The sequence below is a fragment of the Elephas maximus genome, chromosome 1, assembly GCF_024166365.1.
Source record: "Elephas maximus indicus isolate mEleMax1 chromosome 1, mEleMax1 primary haplotype, whole genome shotgun sequence".
NCBI classification, from domain to species: Eukaryota; Metazoa; Chordata; class Mammalia; order Proboscidea; family Elephantidae; genus Elephas; species Elephas maximus.
The window spans coordinates 195,818,917-195,839,589 of NC_064819.1; the positions used below are offsets into that span (position 1 = coordinate 195,818,917).

Sequence of the window (20,673 nt, forward strand, 5' to 3'; positions counted from 1 at the left end):
AAAATTTCCTTGAAAAACATTATGCAAGCAATCAAGGTAGAGAGAGGAAAAGAATGGAGAGGGTAACTTTTATACTTATTTAATAATTTGCTGTATAGTTTCAATTTTAAGAATAGATATATATCAAATACGTTTTAAAAATAAATCAGGAAAAATTAGAGCCATAGGAAATATTATTAAAATAAAGTATTATCAAGAAATGATTACAAGTATTTAGTGAGAGTGTGGAGTGATTTTTAAGTAGAAAAAAACATATCAAGTTACTTCAGCTAATTTGCAAGAAGTAACAGTTTTCAAAGATTCGAATCCCTAGGTCCTAGGCCTACTTCTCTTTTTTTCTTTGTTGGCATGAGTGATTCCAAAAAACCCAAAAAAAAGGGGAGGTTAATGATTATTTTCCATTGTTTTTTCTCCGAGAGGTTTTTTTCCATTAAAAAAAAAGTCTGAATCCATGTCCTCATCCCTCATTCCTCTCCATTTAGGTGGAGCAAGGAATCTGATTGATGGATGTCAGTTGATTAAGACTAATATGTGAGAATTTCTAAGATCCAAAAATCACTGTTTCTCCCTTCTCCCCTCTTGTTCCTTACTAGACCAATAAGCCAGCAATCATAGGCAAGTGGCCTGAACTTGCCTGTAGTGGGTTTTCCCAGACCTGGTAAGTAAATAGAAAAATATTCTTTAAAAAATGCCAATAAGGGTGGCACAATAATGGAGTGTTAATTATAATCTGAAGACTCAAAAAATGCTGATTGTTTTTGAAGGCTTAAATGCAGTGATATTCAGTTCAGTTTGCTGAATAATGCCAAATCATTACATTTCTGATGTCAAAACAATAGCTAAATGTTATGTTAAAAAGATTTGACCAATATGTCAATGTTATTAATTATAATCTAAATAAACCAATCTTTTATTAATGGTTTTATGTTTGTTATTTCTCCTATGTCTTCACTGAATTCAAAACATCTGTTCAGGCTGTTGACACTGTGCCTGAAATTTGAGCTTCTGTGAGAGTATGAAATTATTAGATGATGACAGACAGATAGATAGATGATTGATAGTAGATACATGATTAATAGATAGATAGGTAGGTAGGTAGATAGGTAGACAGACAGACAGACACATAGATAGATAGATAGATTTAGTACTCTCCAGTTTCTCATTTTTTACCCCATATCAAATTCTATGCTAAATTTCAGTAAAACTGGACCCTGTACAATTTAGACACCTCAATAATCAGGTGAAATAATTCTAGCTCTCCATTTAATCCAAGGATGCAAGAGCTTGTTTACATCATTCGTTATATCTGACAGTATGACAAAGATGTCTGGCAGGTCACCAAATTGTATGTACAGACAAGAACTGACTTTCCCAGATTCCTCCACCCATCCATCATCCCGCCCCCGCCTCCCAACCAGGTGGTTTCCTGTGACTAGTTCTTGCAAACGATATGTGAGAGATAAAGTGATATATGTCTGGTCCTAGGCATTTAAAAAAAAGTGGCATCTTCTTTAAGTTCACTAGTTCTTTTTGTTTGGCACAATGCAGACAATGGAGAGTCCCTAGAAATTGGCAAAGCCACAGATGGAAGGGTTCAGGGCCCCTGAATTGACATGGAAGAAAGTCTCGACATTTGGATTAATATCCTGAGCCATTATATGAGCAAGAAATAGAATTCTATTGAACTACACCATTAAAATTTGAGGATTTGCCTGGTAAAGCAGCTAGTGTTATGGTAAGCAATGCTGGCATGATTTTTTTTTAATTTAATATACATTGTACAGTAGTCACTTTAATTTGAACACATCTCCTATTTTTCAATTTGAGTTTTTCTTTAGAGATTAAAAATTATATATGCATATATTTTTTCTCAATAGGACATGGGTAAATTATAAAATCATTTTTAAATAAGTCGTTATATAATTCCTTTTGTGTTCTCCATGGTCAGGGTACCCAGGATTTGGCAAATGCTGAAGAAAAATACTTTCTTAATGACTAGAATATTGGAGGACAAAATTTTTGTTTATATTTGTAATCCATAGAACTAAATGAGGAGAGTTCGTGTAAGACCATTTACTTCTTGTTTTTATTAGCCATGGCTAGTGTCATTTTTGTGTTTGTTTTCATTTAAAAATTAGGGGGTCAAAAAGACAAAAACAAACTGAACTCTCAAAAAAGAATAGAGCAGGTATCCATGACCCCCTTGTCAAAATAAAATGTGGCACAACCAATCCATTGTGTTTAGGCACTAGTGAGGACCCCAAGGAGAGGACATGCCAAGGGTTTGAAAGCCCATAATATATGCCCATTAAATGAAACCTATCATAAGCCCATGATGATTGTTGCTAAAACTTTGGAACAGATACCTATAGGATGTCAGAATGTAGAATAGTACAACCACTTTGGAAATCAATCTGGTGCTTCCTTAGAAAGCTAGAAATAGAACTACCATACGATCCAGCAATCCCACTCCTTGGAATATATCCTAGAGAAATAAGAGTGTTTACACAAACAGATATATGCACACCCATGTTTATTGCAGCACTGCTTACAATAGCAAAAAGATGGAAGCAACCAAAGTACCCATCAATGGATGAATGGATAAATAAAGTATGGCATATTCACACAATGGAATACTACACATCGATAAAGAACAGTGATGAATCTGTGAAACATTTCAAAACATGGAGGAATCAGATACCTATAGGATGTCAATACTTACTTCTTTTAATGAATCTGTTGTAATGACCTATGGTGTTCTTCTAATTCAAATGCTATTTCTTCCCGGGAATATGCTGCCTTTTGAAATGGTTGAACATTGACTAATTCTTTTTGGTATAATGACTCTCTGTATTCCTTCCACCTTCTTTTGATGCTTCCTGCATCTTTAATATTTTAATATTTGCCCCATAGAATCCTTCACTATCACAACTCGAGTCTTGAAAATTTTCCTCAGTTCTTTCAGCTTGAGAAACATGTTCTTCCCTTTTGGTTCTCTATCTCCAGCTCTTTGCACATGTCATTATAATACTTTACTTTGCCTTCTCGAGAGGCCCTTTGAAATCTTCTGTTCAGTTCTTTTACTTCATCATTTCTTCCTTTTGCTTTAGCTGCTCGACATTCTTGAGCAAGTTACAGAGTCTCCTCTGACATCCATGTTGGTCTTTTCTTTCTCTCCTGTCTTTTCAATGACCTCTTGCTTTTTTCATGGGTTATGGCCTTGATGTCATTCCACAACTCGTCTGGTCTTCAGTCACAAGTGTTTGATGCATCAAATCTATTCTTGAGATGGTCTCTAAATTCAGGTGGGATATACTCAAGGTCATATTTTGGCTCTCATGGGCTTGCTCTGATTTTCTTCAGTTTCAGCTTGAACTTGCATACGAGCAATTGATGGTCTGTTCCACAGTCGGCCCCTGGCCTTGTTCTGACTGATGATATTGAGCTTTTCCATTGTCTCTTTCCATAGACATAGTCAATTTTGATTCCTGTGTGTTCCACCTGGCGAGGCCCATGTGTATAATCACCATTTATGTTGATGAAAGAAGGTATTTGCAACAAAGAATTTGTTGGTCTTGCCAAATTCTATCATTCGATCTCCAGCATTTTTTCTATCACCAAGGCCATATTTTCCAACTACTGATCCTTCTTCTTTGTTTCCAACTTTCGCGTTCCAATCACCAGTAATTATCGATGCATCCTGAATGCACATTCTATCAATTTCAGACTGCAGCCACTGATAAAAATCTTCTATTTCTTCATCTTTGGCCTTACTTGTTGGTGCACAAATTTGAATAATAGTCGTATTAACTGGTGTTCCTTGCAGGCGTATGGATATTATCCTATCACTGACAGTGTTGTACTTCAGGGTAGATCTTGAAATGTTCTTTTTGAAGATGAATCCAGCACCATTCCTCTTCAAGTTATCATTCCCAGCATAGTAGACCATATGTTATCCGATTCAAAATGGCCAATACCAGTCCATTTCAGCTCACTAAAGCCTAGGACATCCATGTTTATGTGTTCCATTTCATTTTTGACAATTTCCAATTTTCCTAGATTCATACTTTGTACATTCCAGGTTCTGATTATTAACGGATATTTGCAGCTGTTTCTTCTCATTTTGAGTCATGCCACATCAGCAAATGAAGGTCCCAAAAGCTTTACTCCATCTATGTCATTAAGGTTGACTCTACTTCGAGGAAGCAGCTCTTTCCCAGTCATCTTTTGAGCGCCTTCCAACCTGGGGGGCTCATCTGGCAGCACTATATCAGACAATGTTCCGCTGCTATTCATAAGGTTTTCACTGGCTAATGCTTTTCAGAAGTAGACTGCAGGGTCCTTCTTCCTAGTGTGTCTTGGTCTGGAAGCTCAGCTGAAACCTGTCCTCCATGGGTGGCCCTGCTGGTATCTGAATACTGGTGGCCTAGCTTCCAGCATCACAGCAACATGCAAGCCCCCACAATATGACAAACTGACAGACATGTGGAGGAAATAATTATTCCGTCTACATATAAGTGATTGATTATCAAGATAGTTAAAACATCATAAAACAATATGTGAACTAACTTTAATGAGAAACTAGTTTGTTCTGTAAATCTTCATCTAAAATACAATTAAAAAAAGAAAAAACATTAAGTAGATATTGATGATGGTAGCGCAGCATCATTATGATTCATTATGATGCATGCATTCATTATGATGAATGTAATTAATCTCCTTGAATTATACACAAAAAAAATGTTGAAATAGAAAATGTTTTGTTACCTATATTTTTATCATAACAAAAGATATTAACTATGGAAAAAAGTTGAACCAAGTTATTGAAATTTGCTAAATCCACAATCATATTTCTATATAGGTCAATCATATTTCTAAATAGGTTTTTTATAACCTATTTATAGATTGGAGCCCTGCTGGAGCAGTAGTTAAAAGCTCAGCATTAACCAAAAGATTGGCAGTTTGAATCTACTAGCTGCTCCTTGAAAACCCTATGGGACAGTTCTACTCTGTCTTATGGGGTCACTATGAGTCCTAATTGACTTGATGGCACCAGGTTTGGTTTTGGTATATCTAATAAACTAAAACAGTTTTTTTCAAAATTGAGCAATAATTTCTCTGTGCTGACATGTTTGTGAATAATTTATTTGGTGTGAGAGGAGTGGATAAGCCCTGCATCAGTTGGGAACAAGGTGCTTGTGAGACATGGTACCATACAGCAATCTGCTAACGTTAATATTGGGGTTACAAAAATGAACATTTTCGTATTATCTTTATTCCTTGGGAACATATTATTTAATGCATAAAAAATCCTACTGTAAGATACTATTCCAATATTATCTGGCTACCTCCTAAGATTATTAATGCTTTTTTTAAAAAACCTGGTAAAATGAATTGCACTTTCTCATTGTTTCCAGGAAAGATGAACAACAGCTAGAAACATTATAACAAAAAATTCATCTGATCTTTGGGTGGTGACAAAAGTGTGACATTGTCTAATGATATCCCCATTATCCCAGAATCAACTGCAGCAAGGAAAGATATTGCACACAAGTAATAATGAAGATCCGTATGATCAAAAAGAGCCATGATTAGTATTTTATGTCAAAGAAATTTTTTTAAGTAGCAAATATATGTCAAAAGAAAACCCCACAAATTCAAAAACGTGTGTAGTAAAGTTTAAGCAATAGCTCTAAACATGACTGAAAATTATAACAAAAATTTCCCCAAGGAAAACTATCAAAATTTCCTCAGTGCAGTGAACACACACTCCCAAGGATCTTATGCAACTTGCATATGCTTCTATTAAAAACCCTGTTGTCAGGAGCCACATGGACTATAGTCGTAAGATAATATTTTTAAATAAAATAAATCCATTGAGTTTTGTAAATTAATAATACACACACACACAAAAACAGTAAATAAAGAAAAAAATAGTTTATCTAGACATCAGTAAGGAATTTTTTATCCTAAGTAGAGATGTGAAATTCCCGAAGATGTTCTAATGTCTATATAAATGTGATAAGTCAAAATTTTATAATTTATGTTTATTAATATGGCATCATAGGTTCCCTTTCACGTTATACATATTATGTTTAAGACAACTTTTTGGGTTATCAGTTATTACCAATTGATCTTTGCATAATTGGCTTGACCAGTAATTTACTAAAAAATAAAAAATCTACCTAATAACAAATTTCAGATTAGCAAATTTTAGGTCAAACAGGTTTCTTAAAAAGCAGTTTGACTTTTGTTTTTGTTTCTCTCACTAGGATGTTAAAACCAAAAGAACCAAACCCAGTGCCGTCGAGTCGATGTCGATTCCGACTCATAGCAACCCTGTAGGACAGACTAGAACTGCCCCATAGAGTTTCCAAGGAGCGCCCACTTAGGCTGGATAAATTCTTTGTAGAAAGGTCATTCACTTCATGTGTAACCATTGCATTGACCTCACTGGCTCACCAACTGTCCACAGAGATGCACAGATGATCCCCAGATTTATAGCCACAGTCTGTTCAATTATTATTGTTATTATTTCCCTTTTCTTTTTATCATCCTCCCTAATCTCCTATTTTTGAAACTTTCATTTCTGGTTCTTTCCAACATTCAATATATTATCTGTTGTACATATAACCTGCTGCCATTGAGCCAATTCCAACTCATAATGACCCTATAGGACAGAGTAGAACTGCCCCATTGCTTTCCAAGAAGCACCTGGTGGATTCAAACTACTGACCTTTTGGTTAGCAGCTGTAGCTCTTACCCACTATTCCACCAGATCGTACATATAAACCCCATACACTCTCCTAGCTATCTCCTGACTCTATACCCATCTCTCTCCCTCTTTCAACCATTTCCATATCTAGTCTTTGTAATTTCCTCTTTACTCTAGCTGCTACCTAAGCAGTACTTTGAATTCTTACTTGCCACTCCAGCCTCTCTTTTGAAGTCCTTACTCAACTCTCAAGTATATATCTTTTTCTCCTAACTGCTCTTCTCCTGTAGCATTCACTTCCTCTTCTTTTTCATTCCCACTCCCAACCCCCACTATACCCCTTCTTCCCACTGGTTCTGCCTGTCTGTTTACCATGAACATATTTGCTTCTCTTTTCTCTTCTCATTCTAGTTCCTTACTTGACTCTTCTTGACCTGTTTCACCTCAAGTGAGCAAGAGTAAAGATCTGGATAGTTACGTTGATGCATATAAATTTTTCAAAATCATTATTGGTTTGATAAACTGGAACAAAATTCAAATCTGTGAAATATCCCTCTCCTGGTTCTTATATTTTATCTCATTTAAGAGTTGTTTTGAATCCTGCTTCCAAGACTTTTTCTCATTTTAAACCATTATGCTAACCTAAAGATTGCCTTATGGTGACCACTTCCACATCTTCAGCTCTGAGCCCTCACTGTGCTCCATTTCTATTTTTGTCAACTCTCTACTGAGTGTTTCCATTGGGAATTCCAAGTTATCTCCAGTTGAACAAGTCTGAGACTAAACTCATCATCTTGAACACAAGCATATTTCCTTTGTGAACTTTCCGTTTTCTTTTGGAAGAATAAGATCTGTTTTAGTTTTAGACATCTTCAGCTCCTCCCCACTTTATAGACAATCTGTGGCACCATCTTATTAGATTTACTTTTTTCTTTCCTTTAAAGAATTTTTATTTTTCCTTTCCTTTGCCACTCCTTAATCCATAAAAAAACTACAGAACTAACCAAGGTGTTAGGTAATCCATACAATTACCTAATACCTTGGTTAGTTCTGTAGTGTTTGAGTTGGTCAGAATGATCCATGTTCTTCTTCTAGACAGTCTGTTGTTCTCAATAACCCTGAACAAAAATCTGTTTTTGTCACATTACTTTCTTTAAGGTGCAACATAATTGTATATTACCGTTTGAAACTCAAATTCCTGGCCTACTTACCTAACATTCTAATTACATTATCTCTAAGTACACTGTATATATCTTCTACTTTGGTTAGGCCTTTCCCTCTCTTTCCCTTCTTCCTTGGTATCAGACACACACACACACATACTTCCATTCTCTGTTTATTTTTTAGTCTTATTTATTCCTTATATGAATTACTATTCTCTTCTTCTCTTCCCTCTACCTAAATTCTAGCAACATTTTAAGACTTCCTTAAAATTATCATTGCCTTCATTGATTTTCCAGCACAAAACACTCTCTCTCTCTTTCATAAATCTTATTGTACTTCCATACAGTATCTTATACTTTGGTCTCTTTTTATTCAAAAAAATTTTTTTTAATTCTTATTTTTCTTTCCTAACTCTGTTGTAATTCTTTGAGGGCAAGTATAAAAATCTCTTTTAATTTTCTTGCATATATCCCACAGGCCTTATAATTGAGCTTAGATGGAGAAAAATAAATGTCACCTCATTGGAGAAAGTCATAGTATCTTGTTCCTATTCATCAAATTGTGGGAAAAAATTAATTAGTTGCTCACTGCTCCTCCTTTTTCATCCTTTTCTCACCATTGTGGTCCTTTCTTTACTCTGCCACAGTTTCCCAAATATCCTCTTACTGGATTCATCATTTTTTTTTAAATTACAATCTTTCTCCGGTAATCAAAAAAATAAATAATAAGAAAGATCTATTGGTAAACACACAATAGATAAATCTGAATAATCACTCTTTATGAATAAAACATCCTCTATGATTCCATTCGTTTAAAGTTCTAAAATATGCAAAGTTATCTAAACTGACAGAAAGCAGATTAGTGATTATTTGGTGTCATGGATTGAATTGTGTCCCCCCAAATTATTTGTCAACCTGACTGGGTCATGATTCCCTTGTATGATTGTCTACCATTTCATCATTGTGATTCCCCTATGTGTCGTAAATCCTATCACTATGATGTAATAAGATGGATTAGCAGCAATTATATTGATGAGGTCTACAAGATTAGTTAGTGTCTTAAGCCAATCTCTTTTGAGATATAAAAGAGAGAAGCAAGCAGAGAGACATGGAGGCCTTATACCACCAAGAAACCAGTGCCAGGAGCAGAATGCATCCTTTGGACCTGAGGTTCCCATGCTGAGATGTTCCCAGACCAGGGGAAAACTGATAACAAGAACCTCAACAGAGAGAAGAAGACCTTCCTCTGGAGCTGATGTCCTGAATTTGGACTTGTAACCTTCTGGACTGTGAGAGAATATATTTCTCTTTGTTAGAGCCATCCAGTTGTGGTATTTCTGTTATAGCATCACTAGATGACTAAGACACTTGGGGTAAGGGGTAAAAGCATGGAAAGAGACATAAGGAAGGAATTACATAGGATGCCAAGTGACTTTTTGGAATGATAAAAGTGTTATCTTTATCGTGGTGATAGTTTCTTGCATATTTGTACATGTCAAAATTACCAAATTGAGGCCCTGGGTAAGTAAAGCATTACTGAAGAAGAACAAAGTGGGAAGCCTTACACTACCTGATCTTAGAACCTATTATATCGCCATGTAAACCCTGGTGGTGTAGTGGTTAGGAGCTATGGCTGCTAAACAAAAGGTTAGCAGTTCGAATCCACCAGGTGCTCCTTAGAAACTCTATGGGGGAAGTTCTACTCTGTCCTATAGGGTCGCTATGCATCGTAATTGACTCAGCAATGGGTTTGAATTTTTTTTTTTTTTTTTTGTATACTACCATAGTAGTTAAACACAGCCTGGTACTGGTACAGCAACAGAGACACAGACCAGTGGAACAGAATTGAGAATTCAGACATAAATTCATCCACCTATGAGTAGCTGATATTTGACAAAGGCCCAAAGTCAGTTAAATGGGGTAAGGACAGTCTCTTTAACAAATGGTCTGGCATAACTGGATATCCATCTGCAAAAAAAAAAAAAAGGAACAAGACCTATACCTAGCACATGCACAAAAACTAACTTGAAATGAATCAAAGACCTAAATATAAAATCTAAAATGATAAAGATCATGAAAGAAAAAATAGGGACAGTGCTAGGAGCCCTAACACATGGCATAAACAGAATACGAAACATAAGTAACAATGCACAAACACCAGAAGAGAAAGTAGATAATTGGGAGCTCCTAAAAATCAAACACTTAAGCTCATCAAAAGATTTCACAAAAGAGTAGAAAGACAACCTACAGACTGGGAAAAATATTTTGGCTAGGACATACCCCACCAGGCTCTAATCTCTAAAATCTACAAGATACTGCAAAACTTCAACCACAAAAGCTACAAATAACGCAATTAAAAAACGAGTAAAGGATATTAACAGACACTTCACTAAAGAAGATGTTCAGGTGGCTAACAGATACGTGAAGAAATGTTCACAATCATTAGCATTAGAGAAATGGAAATCAAAACTACAATGAGATAACATCTCACCCCAACAAGGATAGCATTAATTGAAAAAACAAAATAATAAATGTTGGAGAGGTTGTAGAGAGACTGGAACACTTATACACTGCTGGTGGGAATGTAAAATGATACAACCGCTTTGGAAATGGATTTGGTGCTTCCTTAAAAAGCTGGAAATAGAAGTACTATATGTTCCAGCAATCCCATTCTTTGGAATATATCCTAAAGAAATAAGAGCCATCACATGAATAGATATATGCACACCCATGTTCATTGCAGCACTGCTCACAATAGCAAAATGATGGAAACAACCTAGGTGCCCACCAATGGATGAATGGATAAACAAATTATGGTATATTCACACAATGGAATACTATGCAACTACAAAGAAAAATGATGAATTCGCAAAACATCTCATAACATGGATGAATCTGGAAGGGATTATACTGAATGAAGTTAGTCAGTTGCAAAAGGACAAATATTGTATGAGACCACTATTATAAGAACTTAAGAAAAGGTTTATACACAGAAGAAAACATTCTTTGATGGTTGCGAGGGTGAAGGGGGAGGGAGAGGGGAATTCACTAACTAGAGAGTAGACAAGAATTATCTTAGGTGAAGGGAAGGACAACACACAATACAGAGAAAGTCAGCACAACTGCACTAAACTAAAATCTAAGAAGTTTCCTGAACACAACCAAATACTTCAAAGGACAGTGTAGCAGGGCTGGGGGTCTGGGGACCATAGATTCAGGGAACGTCTAGGTCAATTGGCATAGCAAAGTTTATTAAGAAAATGTTCTGTGTCCCACTTTGATGAGCAGTGCCTGGGGTCTTAAAAGCTTGTGAACAGCCATTTAAGATGCATCACTTGGTCCCAACCCACCTAGAGCAAAGCAGAAGGAAGAACACTAAAGACACAAGCAAAATATTCCAAGAGACAAAAGGGGCCACATAAATCACAGACTCCATCAACCTGAGACCAAAGAACTAGATGGTGCCCAGCTAACACCAATGACTGCCCTGACAGGGAACACAACAGAGAGTCCCTGATGGAGGAGGAGAAAAGTGGGGTGCAGATCTCAAATTCTAGTAAAAAGACCAGACTTAATGGTCTGACTGAGACTGAAGGAACCACAGAAGACATGGACCCTGGACTCTCTGAAGAACTGAAACTGTTCCCAAATCCAACTCTTCAGACAAAGAATAGACTGGACTATAAAACATAAAACGACACTTGCGAAGAGTGTGCTTCTTATTTCAACTAGATACATGAGACTAAATGGGCAGCTACTGTCTGGAAGCAAGATGAGAAGGCAAAAAGGGACAGGAGGTGGTTGAATGGACATGGGAAATCCGTGGTGGGAAGGAGGAATGTGTGGTCACATTACAGGGATAGCAACTAGGGTCACATAGCAACGTGTGTATAAGTTTTTGTATGAGAAACTAACTTAAGCAGTAAACTTTCACCAAAAGCACAATTTAAAAAAAAATCACTAAATTGTGCGATTTCAATGTGTTCAGTTATTACATGTAAATTATACCTCAGTAAAGCTGTTTTTAAAAAGCCTCTGCTAATCAGGCAAGAAGCAAACATTTAAAGTGTTTAATTATCAGGCAAGTTCTAGATCCTACTTGCTAGGTGTCACCACAGATCCAAACTTGCAGAATCTCCTCTCCAATCTTTTCCACATAACAACACAAACTTTCTCATTGGTTCCTGTCACTTACTTCTTAAATTGCTTTTGTTAGCCAAAACACAAAACAAATATAATTTTACATTTATGAAAATTTTTGTACAAAAAAAAATTCCCAAATTTCCGAGTGTTGACATTACATTTGAGGAAGGAAAACCTTTAAAGAGAAAGGTTCTCCTACATAAGTTGTCTTTCCTTTTGTTATTACAATTTCCATAATTATCTAATCTCAGATATGGTATACTAATCTAATACAATTTTATATATGGTCTCAACTATCTTGTTCTTGGATGTATTCACAGTACTTACAACTGAGCTTGGCATATAACAGGAGCTCAATTTTGAGCTATATTTTAACATTTATAGTTTCTGAACCTATCAACAATGAACTATTTCTAAGTCTTTAGAGACTGACAGTCACGTAATTTGCCTCAGTGACCACCCACTGGCTAGTACTGTGCTGTCCAGTACAGTAACCATGAGCCATTTGGATTATTTAAGTTTAAATTCATTCAAATTAAATAAAATTAAAATTCCATTTCCTCAGTCACAGTAACCCCATTTCAAGTGCCCAATAGCTACATGTGGCCAGTGCTACCATACTGGTTAGTGTCAATAAATAATATTTCATCAACACAGTTCTATTGGACAGTACTAGATAAAAAAAAAATCCTTATACAGAGACCAGTTCATAATTGCTTGTTACTGAAGAATGAGGAGAAAAAATAGGCCATGAGAGAAGAAAGAGGTGGAGAAGGAAAAGTAGGGGGAAGAGAGAAAAATCATCAGTTTTCAAAAACCTGATATCCTTATTAGTTTACAATTATATTGAAATTCACTACAATGGAGAAGAAAGTCATTCTTACCTGAATGGTATTTCCAGCCATGCTGCAGAGGCGATCCCCATAAAATATTTTGTTTATTTTCTGGTGCAAATCTTGTGAAATGTCTGGTTGTCTTATTCAATAGGATTTTGTACATGCCCAGTTTCTCAAGGTATGCCCAGTCATCAATAACGTATTTTTCATTCTCTACCCTGTAGTCACTGAACTGACCAGGACTTTCCTTCCACGGATGTGGATATACATCTGAGAGATTGGATGTTCCTGCTGAAGAAGCAGAAAGACAACTAAGTATCACACAGGTCCAGGAAAGATAGAAAGCCATGGCGCCAAATCTGGGGATTCAGATATGGTACGGCTTTTATTGGGGAATGTAGTGGGAAGTCATGGTATTTTTTAACATCCTAGTCAATGAACACTTTGCATTCCTTTTCCGAGTGATAATAGGGTGGAGATGGACATTCCTGACCAATAAACATAGGGTACCTCCCTTGCAATAAAAGCTTGCTAATATGGGGTTTTACTCACATGACTCTTGAGATAAGCTTCTTGTAAAATTCATAGGTTGTATGAATAAATGTTATCATGTACCCACACTTCTGCATGTGTTCCTTAATATTGCCTATCTGGAAATTTGAGGATATACATATTTATTTAGGTGGTAGTGAATTTCATTGCACAAAGATGTTTATAAGCAAACTCATTTTTCTTTATTTCTCAAGTCTCTGCCTTCTCCGTGGAACTATTTCAGAATTTGAGATACCAATTTTTTTTTTTTTTCCTCTAAAGGATTTGAAAATGATTGGTGGTTAGAATTGCATTAGAATGGTATGAACTGCATTGGAGTTATAAGTCCCTCAGTGGCACAAACAGTTAAATGCTCAACTACTAACAAAAAGGCTGGTGGTTCAAAGCCACTCAGAGGAGCCTTGGAAGACAGGAATCTGCTTCTGAAAGGTCACAGCGTTAAAAATCCTGTGAAGCATTTCTACTCTGCACACATGGGGTCACCATGAGTTAGAATTGACTCGACAGCAACTAACAACAAGGGCATTGGAATGGAATGGGCTGCCTTAGAGGCCCAAATTTCCAGTCATTAACAAGTTTTAAGCAGAAGATATGCAATTATTGGTTGGAGCTGATTGCAGAAGGCATTTATATATTGACTGAAATTTAGGGTGTTTGGACATAGAGACCCCTTCTGTAGTAGAGATTTTATGATATTTGTGTTCTAAAATTGAAGAACATTATCTGAAAAAATTAACCATCATGAATGAAAATATTTAAAGGATTTTATCAGAAGTGTCCTGACCATGGTGAAATTTATAGATATTCTACCAATGAGTCAGACTATTTCCTTCTTGTCAGAAAGCTGAAGTATAATTTATGAAATAAATTGAGTTTGAATACTTAATTTGTAAAATTGTGCAAATATGTTTTGAAAAAGAGGCAACTGATCTTGTAACGATAAAAGATTCTGCTGAGATAAAAAGTAATATTGAAATGAAGCCTATCTATGCCTATACTGGGTAAATAAAGGACAGCCTTTCACAAAGATTTCTCAGTAAAGTTGCCTTATAATTTCAGCTGGGCACGTGAACACTGTAATGAATGTTGACATTCTCTCCAGCAGCAAGTTGCAACATGACCAAATACTGGCCACCAGGGTGAAGCAAAAAAAGGTGCAACCTCTGGAACATGTCCTCTACCCTTCCTTCACGCTGCTGCTTGGATTGCGGATGTGAGGGCTGAAATTTCATTTCTCCTGTAACAAAAAGGGCATTACTTTAAGAAGAATAGAATGGAAAGTGGGAGGCTCCCTGGGTCCTAGAGGATTTAGTGAAGCGGGGGTAGGGGGGGACCTACATTTTTTCTCAAAAACTCTTTTCAGGCCTCTGTTTTTAGCTGATAAACCTAAACCTAACTGTAAACTGGTCAATTCACTTAACCTCACTGTGTTTCATCTTTCTCAAACAAAAAAAAAATGAGAATGCTGTGTTATATTTTACACTGCCTTAATTCTGTTTCTACTCCAAGTTGAATGTTCTTTGGGTTCAATTATGCTAATTGGGTTTTTTTTTTTTTAATGTGTGAGACACAATACTAGGTGCTTTATATACAATAGATCTTTTGATCTCCATTTGGAAGTGGATATTTGTGTTCTCCTCATTTATAAATAGTGAAACTGAGGCTTATTGTGTTAGATTGACCAAAGTCAGACAGCCAGTATTGGTGAGAACAAGTTTTGATCTCAGGATTGCCAGATGCCAATGCCAGTCCTCTCAACAACCATGCTACACAGCATACCAAAATGAGGATGTTATAAGTTAGTCCTAATTAACCTGGATTGTTATACTGGATTGTGACAACCTGAGCATGTCTGGAGCCTGAAAGAGGAGAGGAGGAAACATTGAATATGCATAAGCCTGATGAAGACTCCAACAAGTGGAATAAGGAGCCAAATCTCTTCCTCTAAAGTAAGAGAGAAGAAAGTAGGTGTGCTGAAGATAATTTAAAAAAGGTTGCAGCAGTACATAGACAGGGAACTGCTGGAAGTTCAAACTGGATTCAGAAGAGGACATGGAATGAGGGATATTATTACTGAATTCTGTTGTATCTTGGGCTGAAAGCAGAGAGTACCAGAAAGATGTTTACCTGTGTTTTATTGACTATACAAAGGCATTCGACTGAGTGGATCATAACAAATTACGGATAATTTTGAGAAGAATGGGAATTCCAGAACACTTAACCATGTTCATGAGGAACCTGTACTTAGACAAAGAGGCAGTCATTGGAACAGAACGAAGGGATAGTGCATGGTTTAAAATCAGAAAATGTGTTCATCAGGGTTGTGTCCTTTCACCTGACTTATTCAATCTGTTTGCTGAACAAATAATCTGAGAAGGTGGACTGTATGAAGAAAAACGGAGCATCAGGATTAGAGGAAGGCTCATTAACAATCTATGATATGCAGGTGACACAACCTTGCTTGCCAGTAATGAAGAGGACTTGAAACACTTACTGATGAAGATCAAAGACCACTGCCTTCAGTATGGATTACACCTCAACATAAGGAAAACAAAAATCCTCACAACCGGACCAATACACAACAACATAATAAAAAGAGAAAATATCAAAATTGTCAAGGATTTCATTTTACTTGGATATACAATCAATGCCCTTAGAAGGAGCAGTCAAGAAATCAAATGACGACACATTGCATTGGGCAAATCTGCTGCAAAAGACTTTTTTAAAGTGTTAAAAAAAAAAAAAAAATGTCACTTTGAGGATTAAGGTGCGCCTGACCCAAACCAAGGTGTTTTCATTGCCTCATATGCATGTAAAAGCCGGACTGAAAAAGAACTGATGCCTTTGAATTATGGTGTTGATGAAGGATATTGACTATACCAGGGACTGCCAGAAGAAGGAACACATTTGTCTTGGAAGAAGTACAGCCGGAATGTTCCTCAGAAGCAAGGATGGCACGGCTTTGTCTCACATGCTTTGGACATGTTATGAGGAGGGACCAGTCCCTGGGTAAAGACATCATGCTTGGCAAAGTAGAGGGTCAATGAAAAAAAGTAAGACCCTCAATGAGATGGATTGACACAGTGGCTAAAACAATGGGCTCAAAAATAGCAACAATTGTGAGGATGGCATGGAATTGGGCAGTGTTTTGTTCTGTTGTACATAGTGTTGGAACCAACTTGACAGCACCTAAGAACAACAACTATATGTGGGAGACCTGGGATTCTCAGCCAATACGCCTCATGGGCAGTGACCATCCATCAGTCAATGGAGATTTCCATGTTTTTTGTGTTGCTGCTGAACAGATTTCAAATAGAGGTTCCAGACTAAGAAAAACTGGTATTACAGTGTATGGGTGGGGTCTGTTGGGTCTCATGGGGCAAATTGTTAGTCCAAATTCAAGCCTATTGCACTTGGTAGAGCAGAACAGGTGTTGCACTTATAAATATATTTGGGCTTAAAATTTCCTTTTATGTATTATTTTGCACTGTCTCAGCAATTTTTGTATGGGCCATTCTAATAATCATCTGATATAGTTTTTCATGTTCTTATAAGTTCTTTTTTAAGCTGGATTACTTAGTAATATGCTATTTAGTTTTCATACTATTGCTTTTTTAACTAATAAAAATTGTACAATTTTGTGAAAGTGCTAATTACATATTTTATTTGATCATATTTTTATTCAGCTTTAGGAAAAAAATAATAAACTTCTTGACTGCTGTAGTTTGTGAAGCCTCTTTATAGCAAGTAAATTTCTTACCAGACTTCCCACATTGTTGGATGACCCGTTAAAATCAGATATGTATCACCAGGGAATTCAATAAATAATGTTTAAAATGCATGCCTTCATTAAAAATTATGATAAGAGTAAAAGATGCTTCATAACTGGATTTTCAAATTTACCATGAGTTTAGCTAGACTAATAACTAAGGGAAACCTAGAAAAAGAACAACCGATTTGAGATTTAACTGGAAAAATATTGAAACTTAGATTAACATTCATGACCTTGTTTATTTCCGTAGAACAATTTCTTATTTATAGTTTATGATAATACTGTAAGATCACATACTATGATATTATGATCTCAGAGGAATGATGGAGAATCCTTAAATGATTCTGGTGACAATTTTTGAGGGGTCAAGAGAAAACACAGCCAAGCTATATGTGTGTATTACAGGACTCTGTGAAATACTATGTATTGATTCATTCTCATTTAAGAGCTTTAGGGAAAATTCTTGATACACTTTCAGACAAAGTCCCAGGAAATTGTAGTTTTTAGTATTTTCAGAGTAGCTTCAAGCTTTCAATACATACTTTCCTAGTTAAATTAAATAGCTTCTGTATACCAACGACCGTGATTCATTCTGCTGCTATAGAGAAGTAATTGAAATTTCGTTCTCTACATCCTCCCTAAGCTGTGTATGAGCCTGTAAAGAATTTGTCCTGAAGACATTTTGCAAAGAATGTTTCTGACTCATGGTTCTTCCTAGAAAAAATGATAGAGCAGCTGACTTGACTTATGAACATTATGAGTTCTTTCCAACTTAATGTAAGTTTAAAAAAAGATACAGGATAGATATTGAAAAGCAATCCTCCCATCCTCCCACCTTTCATTATCTGTTGTGTGTGTGTGTGAGAGAGAGAAAGAGGGTGTGAAATTTATCCAACCTTTGTACATACATATTTTACAAACATACGAATATATTACACACAATTTTGTGAGTTTTTTTTAAAACTTGATTTTAACTTAATCATATATAGAAACTGCTATGCATTGAATTGTGTCTCCTAGAAATGTGTGTCAACTTGTCTAGACCATGATTCCCAGTATTATGTGATTGTCCACCATTTTGTCACTTGATGTGATTTTCCTATGTGTTGTAAATCCTACCTCTATGATGTTAATGAGGCAGGATTAGAGGTAGTTATGTTAATGAGGCAAGACTCAGTCTATAAGATTAGATTGTATCTTTCGGCAATCTCTTTTGAGATATAAAAGAGAGATGAGAGGAGAGAGACAGGGGGATCTCATACCACCAAGAAAGAAGGACCAGGAGCATAGGGCTTCCTTTGGATGGAGGTACCTGCACTGAGAAGCTCCTCAACCAGGGGAAGATTGATGACAAAGACCTTCCCCAGAGCTAACAAAGAGAGAAAGCCTTCCCCTGGAGCTGGCACCCTGAAATTGGGCTTCTATTCTCCTAGACAGTGAGAGAATAAACTCCTCTTTGTTAAAGCAATCTACTTGCGATATTTCTGTTATAGCAGCACTGGATAACTAAGACAGTGACCTACCCATTCTTTTTCATGGACTGCATAGGATTCTCTTGTGTTAATTGTATCTTGTCATATTATATATTAATTGTAATAATGGACTTATCAAGGCCCTTTTAATCGTTATTTTGGTTCATACCTAAGGGAAATAAACATACCTCAGGGAAAACTTTCTGAAGTCACTTATAGAATAAGTATAATAATATTTGAATGGTAAAATATATATGGAATTTTAAATGTTTGAAAAATATTATCAAATATTACTTTTATTCCAACAGGGATGAAAGATGCATATAGTCCCACAGACTTATCAATACACTAATCTCAAATCTTTTGATCATATCCATTTTTGAAGATGAAGAGGCACACGCAATTTTTCACCCTGTGAACTATCTTTTCAAATCCTTTACTCAATTTTCTCATTGACTATTTTTCTTATTGATACATAAAATTCTTTTCTGAAAATTCTACAAGCCCTTTTTCACATATATGTTGCATACTTTTTTTTTGTTCCATATTGCTGTCTCTTGACTTCTCTTATTAGTTTTATTTCTTTATGTAAAAATGTCTTGCTTTTGTGTAGACACTCACCGATCAACTGGTTATTTGGCTTATGAACATTAGGTCTTGCTTAGAAAGTCTCTCTCCTAAGGAACACTGATAACTTAATATTAAAAAAATTCAGATATTTTCTTAAGGGACAATTTTGGCTGGGGATTAATTAAAGGATATTAGGCTGGGGGGTGGGGGGTGAAGGATGTGACACATTGTAGGGAATAGGTATACCAGATGATACTTGTCTAATATAATTAATTTGATTAATGCCATCAGCAAAGATCTGAAGATGGTAAATTTTAGGTAAACGTTTACGTCTTATTTTTAATGTGTATTTCCATATAGGGGCTCCAAGAGTAGTAAAAAAAAAAAAAAAATTAGAAAGAGGAGAATAATAGGCTTGAGTGATTTGCACCAGAGTAGGTCAAAAGATCCTACAGATGGTGAAAATGATTTCCCCGGTGCTCAGACACTAAGGAAACATCCTCTTTCACTGTGTGGGTTGACAATTGTGTTCATATTAGCAGGCACTTAAGCTCAGTCCTAGAATATAAAGTACTTAAAATTTCTATTCCAGGTGCCCAAAGTTGTATCTTGTAAGACTAATCTATTAGAGAAAATTTTGCCTTGCTTACAAGGCCATCTATGAGCATTGAAAACAATAATGAAAACCTTAAGTAGTATAAACTGCCTTCATCACATGTATTTGCATATTCATACGTAACTCAAGCATTCTATAGGGTTACTTAGATTCCCACCAGATGTGTGCCTAAATTCTGGGGTTGGGGTTGGGGGGAACCATTGACTGCTACATTTGGAAGTTTAAAGGAGATAGGTAGGAACCAAGGAGTTTTTAATAAAACAGATGTTATGGAATTATAATGCTTTATATTGTGGAAGTACGTTGGCCAAGGTACTGCTATGTGCCAACAAGCTATTAACAACTTGGTATTAGGAGTAGACTTTTAAGGAAGAATTGCCCAATGGCCTGTACAAACTCTGTACTCATGGCCTGCTTCCAAATCTCTAAAAAGAGCCCTCCTGTGAAAGCAAAAGAAATTCATAAAAGTTAATAAAGATAGCAATACATTTTAGACATTTATTTGTATCAACTAATTTAGATTAAGTTTCCTAATTACAAAATTCACCATAAATTAGCAGTCCTGGCTGGCAATTATATACATCAATATTCATGAGGAAAAGCTTTGTGCTGGGTAGCCTAACCACATAAATGATCAACTTTTTACCTTAACTGTGAGTGAGGCACATTATTCACAAACAATATTTAACATAAATATTTTTTCAGAAAGAATAAAGAATAAACCCTAAATATTCTTAATACTGGTGACTCCTTTATGACTCTGAGAACAGGGTCTTGGTGTAATGACATATTTTCCTGGGAGGAATGAGACTAGGTCTTTGTTCAACTGACATT

At 36.0% G+C, this 20,673-nt stretch overlaps 1 pseudogene; it reads right to left on the bottom strand.

Annotated features, from left to right (window-relative positions):
- Positions 1-5,372: 5,372 nt before the first annotated feature.
- On the bottom strand, positions 5,373-13,206 carry LOC126070194 (protein LEG1 homolog; annotated as a pseudogene).
- Positions 13,207-20,673: the final 7,467 nt, after the last annotated feature.